Genomic DNA, 8,710 nt, shown 5'->3' on the forward strand with positions numbered 1-8,710 from the left:
ACTAATTTTTTTTTTTTCTATTTTGACCCCGGAAATTTGAAAATCGCGCCGCCGATATTTCGCTCATTTGGGGGGGGGGGGGGGGGGGGGTGGCATAGTGAGCGCTTTGTTTTTACTCCCCCCAAAAAGGGTAACTTTTTTTTAAAACCTTTTTTTTTGCCCGTCTTTTTGGGGGGAGGGGGGGGGGGGGGGGGGCCAAGGCCTGCTTTAATATTCGAGAAATGGTTGTTTTTATACGCTCTCGGGAAGGTTACAATTGGGCTATTGCCCTCGGCACGCCTCGGGTAATAGCACAATTCTAACCTTCCCTTGAGCGTATAAAAACAACTATTTCTCTCAAAGTAGTCATTAATACTATACTATTGACTGACTGACTGACATCTTTTTTTCTTTGGTAATAACATACATAAAATGAGCTGTAACAGGTACATGAGCAATTTTGTCTACATCAATAACCCACTACTTGTAATGGCCAAAATTAAACTGATTGAGTCGTTGTGCAGCACAAAACATACGACCATTCGGTCAAAGGCTCTGAAAATCAGACTATTACTTAGGTGATTGCAATCACTTAAGTCGATTCGACAACTAATGGTTGTTATATACCTCACTTAAGAAATCCAGCCATCTGATTGATCGAAATCGCATTCATAAACTTTAACTATTTCTGTAAAATTCCCAGTAACCATGGTTACCGGGAAAATAGTTCAGTCTCCATGGTTACCCCATAGGTTTACATGTTAAAAAATGGTTTGAGCGATCGAGGATACCGTACGTGTGCGAAGAATTGGTCGGTAATTTCAATACAATTGAATCTCGATCGATCTTACCGACAATTTTATCTTGCATTGTTGACATGAAGACGAAAATAAACTTCCAAAAACAAAAAAACAACATCTGCCAATAGATCTAGATCTAAGTTCGTGCCAATATGCATTGCAAAAGTAAAAGAAGGGCCCGTTTAATGGACCAGCAGCGAAGCATCCACCACGCGAAGCCGTTTTCAATCCATTTTAATGTATATATTAGAGAAAACTGCTTAGTATAGTAATAGAGCGCGATGGCCGAGCGGTTTAAGGCGCTGGTTTTAGATACATCACCTTTTGTACGCAAGAGATCGAATCCCATCTTCGACAAAAGTTTGTTTGTTTGTTTTTGTTTTTTTGTTTTTTAGTCTATTTTTTTTCGGCATATAAAAGTATAAATGACTGCTTTAATATTCGAGAAATGGTACGTCGTCGAAAAATCATATTATGGATCATATAGATGGTTCAGAGTTACACAAACATATTTTACTCTAGGTTCTCACGTCCCGTCAAACTTTGATATATGACCTATCGAAAGTAACCATGTACGCTGTTGTTTGACTTGGACCCATGTGTGGTCATGTACATGAATTCTGATTCTTCGATGCTGCCGTGTCTTTTGTTGTGCCAAATATTACTTGTCAAATATTAAAGTAATAAAATCAAACTGCGTGAACAGCAAAAATCTAAAAACGTGTTGATGTGCCCATTGTTGGGCAATAAATTACTGTCAGATGAGCATGATTTTATACCTTATTTGTTGCACTGGGAGGTTACGAATTGGCGTGGGGTCCAGGGGGCGGAGCCCCCGGAAGCTCAGGGGTTTTGGGCAATAAATAACCGTCAGATGAGCATATTTTTATACCTTATTTGTGACACTGGCAGGACACAAATTGGTGTTGGGTCCAGGGGGCGGAGCCCCAAGAAGCTCAGGGGGTTTTATGCATTAAATTATCGTCAGATGAGCATATTTTGATACCTTATTTGTGACACTGGCAGGACAAAAATTGGTGTTGGGTTCAGGGGGCGGAGCCCAAAAAGCTCAAAGGGTTTTATGCATAAAATTATCGTCAGATGAGCATATTTTGATACCTTATTTGTGACACTGGCAGGAAACAAATTGGTGTTGGGTCCGGGTGGCGGAGCCCTCAAAAGCTCAGAGGTTTAATAATAGTATTTGTGACACTGGCAGGTAACTAGTTGGCGTGGGGTCCAGGGGGCGAAGCCTCCAGAAGCTCAGGGGTTTTAGGAATTTTATAACGGTCAGACAAGCATGCAGGGACCCGCCTTAGTGCCCCTGGTGGGGTTGAGGGGGTGGAGCCCCGGAAACTTAGGGGTTATAGGCATTTAATTACGGTCAGATGAACATATTTTGATACCTTATTTGTGACACTGGCAGGACACAAATTGGTGTTGGGTCCAGGGGGCGGAGCCCCAAGAAGCTCAGGGGGTTTTATGCATTAAATTATCGTCAGATGAGCATATTTTGATACCTTATTTGTGACACTGGCAGGACAAAAATTGGTGTTGGGTTCAGGGGGCGGAGCCCCAAAAAGCTCAAAGGGTTTTATGCATAAAATTATCGTCAGATGAGCATATTTTGATACCTTATTTGTGACACTGGCAGGAAACAAATTGGTGTTGGGTCCGGGTGGCGGAGCCCTCAAAAGCTCAGAGGTTTAATAATAGTATTTGTGACACTGGCAGGTAACTAGTTGGCGTGGGGTCCAGGGGGCGAAGCCTCCAGAAGCTCAGGGGTTTTAGGAATTTTATAACGGTCAGACAAGCATGCAGGGACCCGCCTTAGTGCCCCTGGTGGGGTTGAGGGGGTGGAGCCCCGGAAACTTAGGGGTTATAGGCATTTAATTACGGTCAGATGAACATATTTTGATACCTTATTTGTGACACTGGCAGGACACTAATTGACGTGAGGTCCAGGGGGCCGAGACCCCAGAAGCTCAGGGGTTTTAAGCATTCAATTACTGTCAGATTTGCATCCAGCCGTCCGCCTTAGGGCCCTAGGTGGGTCCAGGGGGCAGAGCCACCGGAAGTCAAGGGATTTTAAGGCATTTAATTAGGGTCAGATGAGCATATTTGATACCTTTGATATCTTTCTCCTTTTATTCCTTTTTTTTTTTTTTTTTTTTTTTTCCTTTTTTCCCCCTTTTCCCCCCCTTTTTTTTCCTTTTTTTTCTTCCTTTTTTTTTTCTTCCTTCTTTTTTTGCCAGGGGGGGGGGGGGGGCCGGGCCCCCGGGCCCCCCCCCCCCCCCTGGATCCGCCACTGGCGCGGATCCAGGATTTCTTAGGGGGGCCCATATTTGAAATTATGCGAGCCAAATATTGGTACGTAATGGTGACCAACAGTGACGTAATTGGGGGGGGGGGTGGGGTGCAGGGAGGGGTGAGTTTCCCCTCTCTCCTCCGTGAAGCGCGGAAACTTTGACACAGTATTTTAGCAGATAATATACTTATATTAATTATCGTTTTTTATGTATGAAAAACGGATATTTTCCGTAAAATGTACACATACTTGACGTATTCGCGCAACACCGGTAACAAACGATGCATCCTCGTTGCAGTGTTATTGGCACATGAACTTAGATGGCAGCATAAACAAAAATTTACCGGGCGTGTTTCACTTTGCCCCGCGTTCCACTTTACCCGGGTTCCCCTAAATTCTTTAAGAAGTTTAGAAATTTTTTCGGAGTCGGTTTCGGATTTGAATTTCGAGTACCAATATGACATTTTAAAGATTAAATTATACGTCGTAGATGAAGGAACATCACGTAGACTATCTACAGGAATTTGTTAGCACTCTGTAGGATCTAGGATAGCTGAGATAGGAAAGAAGGAAGAAAGAAAGGCTTCATGAAACGGACCAGAAACGGACAAATTGGCGCTTGGACGGTTATGCATGGGTGATTTCAAAATCAAAGAATGTAGTGACCTTGATGAGATGCTAGAGACTATGCTTACGAAATTTGAAAGGAAAAGGACATGTGAAAAGCACCCAAGTAGGAATAACCAGCACTACGTGCAAAACGAATGGGATTTCTGGACGATAAGTCCTAAGAAGAAGAATAGGGACTTTTATATTTGCGGCTCGAGGACGATGCTCCGCATGTTAGTAGATGCCAGCCAGGAAAAGATCACTTAATACGGGGGTTCAAAATAGCACCAAAAAAAATCGCATTGCCGCTCGTCATTGGGTCAACCGCCCCCCCCCCCCCCCCCCTTGGCAAAAAGCTAGATAGGCCCCTGATATTCGTCATTGCAAAGAATATTTATAGGCCAGAATGTGAACGAAAACAATGCAATGACGAAGAACGTCATTGCAAATATATGAAATGTCCACTTGGTATGCGTCTTTTAATTACTGTAAAATGGGGGCACTCTGGAATCCTACCAGTTAATGAAAACAAAGAATAAGTTGAACGATATAAAGAGAAAATGACAGAATGATATAAACAAACAAAAACTAGAAATATCGCAATCTGTATTGCCGCGCAATGCAAATGTATCCCCCGGCAGTGGCAGCGATTTTGTGTCATCCTTATGTTCGAAGGAGAGACAAAGATCCCCTCTCCCCTCCCTGAAACAAAAGGATGACGTAGAGATCGCCACTAGTGGCTTGACTGTTGTCAAGACTAGGAGCAGCATCACCAAAACAATATGTGTGTAGATGTACTAAGACACACCTCCATACAACATTTGAAAGAAGTCCTTTAAGAAATGTGACCTGCAGAGCACACACAAGACATTCACAAAAATATGGTCTTTTACCTTATAGATGAGCATCTAAGGGCCCGCCTTAGGGCCCTAGGTGGAATCCAGGGGGCAGAGCCCCGAAAGCTTATTGGTTTTATAGGCATTTAATCACGGTCAGATGAGCATATTTTGATACCTCAATATTTTGTGCCACTGGCAGTTAACCATTTTTTCTTCCTTGCTCCCTTTCTTTCTATTTCTCTTTAATATACTTTTTTGTTTGTGTGTGTGTGTGTGGGGGGGGGGGGGGAGCTCGAGGCTCCCGATCCCCGCCGTTCCGCGCGCCCTGACATGTAGGCACCTCAAGAAGCATATTTCTTGCATGGCTGTAAATTTAGGAATTTGTAATTTTCCAACAAACGCATTCAAAAATATAGGTAATTTATTAAAAAGTGAGGACAAATCTCGGAAAAATGATGTCATTTTAGCATTATTTGTAAACCACCGTTATGGAATTAGAAATAAACCATGTTTGAATTTTATTTCCACCAAGCCGCCCCCGCCCCCTATCAATACACCAGTTCCACCCCCCCCCCCCCCTCCGTTACATCTTGTTGGCGGGAAAAAATCGCAACTGATCTCCCTACCTTTCTTCTTTCTCTTTTTTGTCTTTCCCTTTCTCTCCTCTTTACCTTTCCCTTCCCTTCCTTTTCTATCTTATAGGTTGAGGGTGGGGGGGGGGGGGGGGGGACAAGGGCCTTTCGGCCCCCATCCCGCTCCGCACGCTGTTGGCGGGATTAACAGCAACTGATCTTCCTTCTTTTCACCCTTTTCTTTTCTTCTTCTCTTTTTTGTTCCCTTTTAGCTCTCCTCTTTCCCTTTTCCTTCCTTCTCTCTCTCTCTCTCTCTTTTTTTTTGGGGGGGGGGGGGAGGGGGAACAGCCTGGGAGGCAAGGCCCTTTCGGCCCCGATCTCTTCCTTCCCCCTTTTCTTTTTTTCTCTCTTCTTTCTTCCCTTTCTCTTCTCTTTCCCTTCTTTTCATTCTCTCTATCTCTCTCTCTCTCTCTCTCTCTCTCTCTCTCTCTTTGGGGGGGGGGGGGGGGAAGGACCGCGCCTGACGTCATTGCCTCGCCATCCTCTATTGTTTTCTCTCTATTGGTAATATACATTTCTCATTTTCCCCCTGAGAATCTAATCTCCTAACACCAGCATCCAAGTCATATTGATAATATATGTTTTTGTGTGGATGCACTAATAATCTAATATAGAGTAATTGTTTTCAGTTAAATCATGAAAATGTCAATTCTGAAAATTTATTTATACAAAAGTCAATAATTATGAATATACAATATTCTGAAAAAAGTTTCAATTCTTCAAAGTTTATAAAAAGATCTTGTGAAATGTCATGCCCGCAATACGATACAAATCATATAACCTGGACAAAGGCATGAGGACATCAAGTTTTGGGATAAAGAGGGAATTAATGGGATAAAATATATGAAGCAATTGATAAATAGTGAGGCAATGGCGTCACAAACTGATAACCAAATTGGCAATTTGTGTAGTGATTTCCATTGTTCCATAGTTTTTCATATTTAAAAAAAAATCATAACTTCCTTATTAGTTATCCGATTTTACTCATTTGTTTGTGCTCTGCTCCTCTTGTTTTTCTGCGTCTATTGAAAGCGAATTATTTTGAAGTGGATTTACCCTTTAGGTACCACATTCAAGCTTTTCGTAAATATACAATATTGCAAGATATATTTTCCAAATAAGTAAGGAAGTTAGATTTTCAAAATTTGTTAGCTAAATAAGATACGGTTTTGTGACCGGAAGGCATATGTGAACGGAGCTTTTATTAGAACTTATGGACCTTCCATCTCCAGGCACCCAGAAACTATACACATTTTAGCCAATGAAAATTTTCAAGATTTTCGTTTATCCATGACACTGAAATTCTCAAAACCTCAGGATACCAAACGGAGCTGACCGGACTACAAGCCTAGTTACTGCTCGGAGAGGGGGGGGGGGCACTTTGAAGGTTTTCGCGTCATGTAGCGTACAACGGGGTAATGCAATCCCAATATGATTTACTGTTTGAGTTCTAGAATATTTGAAATAATTGATAGTGTTTATATATTAATTTCGCTTAAATATTTACATAACTCTACGTGTTTGTTTAACGCTGATTGGAAATAATAACTGATGATGGGGGGGGGGGGGGGGGGATGGTAGGTATATCTTCATTTGTACATTTTTTTTCCTTCTTTATACTTCTGTTCTCTGTTTGTTTTTAATATTTGAATGTTTAAGATATGTGTAATAATAAAAAATAATAATAATAATACTGTTTGTTCACCCAGGGTAGCCTCATCAGTATTTATGCTGTTCTCCCTGAGATCCCTGCAATCAAATTATATGTTGATCAGATGTTGGTCATAAAGGTGGCCTATTTACCCCAGTTTATGGAATGATTTTGACAATGATTTATTCTTAACAGATATAGATAATAGTATACATTCTCAGATTAAAACAAAATAATAGTTTGCAAGTGTTTGTTTTACATGACTGCATGACTGCTAAAGTGTGTGCTACCATGCGTGGGAGGGGCAGGGGCCTTGCCCCCCCCCCGACAAAAAAGAGAGAGATTAAGGAAAATAAGGGAAAGAGGAGAGATTAAGGAAAATAAGGAAAAAAAGGAGAGAAAGGAAAGAAAGAAGAAAAAGAAGATAAGAAAAGAGGTAACAGAAGGGGATCGGGGGAGGGAGGAAAGGCTTTGCCTTCCCCTCCAGCCCCCCTTCGCCCAAAAAAAAATAGAGGAAGAAGGGAAAGGAAAAGAGGAAAGCTATAAGGGAGAGAAAAAAAGAGGAAGAAGAAAAAGAAAAGGGTGAAAAGGAGGGGAGATCATATGCAATTAATCCAGCTTACGACGTGTTGATCGCGGGGCTGAAAGGCCCTTGCCTCTTCCCCCCCCCTTAGCAAAAAAAAGAGAGAGAGAGAGAGAGAGAGAGAGAGAAGGAAGGTAGGGAAGGGAAAGTGGAGAGAAAGTGAAATAAAATGAAGAGGAAGAAGAAAAGAAAAGGGGGAAACATATGCTTTTGCGCCCCCCCCCCCAAGCGAGACCAAGCGCCATATACGCCACTGGACACTACTGGCGTACTCCCCCAAATAAGAATAAAACGAGATTTATTTCTAATTCGATTTCGGTGATTTACAAATGTTGTGAAATGACATAACTTATAAATGTAAATAACTTGTAAATTATACTGTTTTATGAGTTTGTTGGAAAATGACGAATTCCCAAAGTTACAGTCAGGCGAGTAGTATTCCTTTTTAGATGTCTACATGCCAAGGTTCGCGGCACAGCGGGGCTCGGGGGCATGGGTCCCCCCAATATTTGGAAAAAGTATATTCAAGAGAAGTAGGGAGAAAGTAAGAAAAATAAATTGTGACCTGCCATTGTCCCAAAATAATGAAGTCTCAAAATATGATCAACTGACCGTAATTAAATGAAATTTCGGAGGCTTCACCCTCTTGACCCCACCAAGGGCCCTAAGGCGTGCCCCTGAATGCTTATCTGACCGTTATAAAATGCCTTAAAATCCCTGAGTTTCCGGGGGTATCAAAATATGCTCATCTGAACGTAATGAATGTCCCGATAGCCCCTGAGTTTCCTAGGGCTCAGCCCTGGACCCCACGACAATTAGTGACCTACTCGTGTCATTAATAAGGTATCAAAATATGCTCATCTGAACGTAATGAATGCCCATTGCCCCTGAGCTTCCGGGGGGTCCGCCCCTAGACTCCACACCAATTTATGTTCCGCGAGCCTTGGCGTGCAGACCTCAAAATAAGCATATTTCTCGCCTGACTTTAACTTTCGGAATTCGTCATTTTCCAACAAACTCATAAAACAGTATAATTTACTAAAAACTTATGTCATTTTACAACATTTGTAAATCAAATCAAATCGAATTAGAAATGAACCACTTAAGGGGGAGGCTGCCCCTTCGAATTAGTACGCCAGTGGTGTCTAGTGGCGTATCTGGCGCTTGGTCTCGTTTGGGGGAGGCGAGATGAGCGCGAAACCATATCTTTTCCCCCTTTTCTTTTCCTCTTACTCTTTATTTTCTTTCCTTTTTCTCCTCTTTCCCATTCCCTCCCTCCCTTCTTGCTTTCTCTCTCTCTCTCTCTCTC

Source organism: Strongylocentrotus purpuratus, unplaced genomic scaffold (genome assembly GCF_000002235.5).
Source record: "Strongylocentrotus purpuratus isolate Spur 01 unplaced genomic scaffold, Spur_5.0 spur5_contig_844, whole genome shotgun sequence".
Classification (NCBI taxonomy): Eukaryota; Metazoa; Echinodermata; class Echinoidea; order Camarodonta; family Strongylocentrotidae; genus Strongylocentrotus; species Strongylocentrotus purpuratus.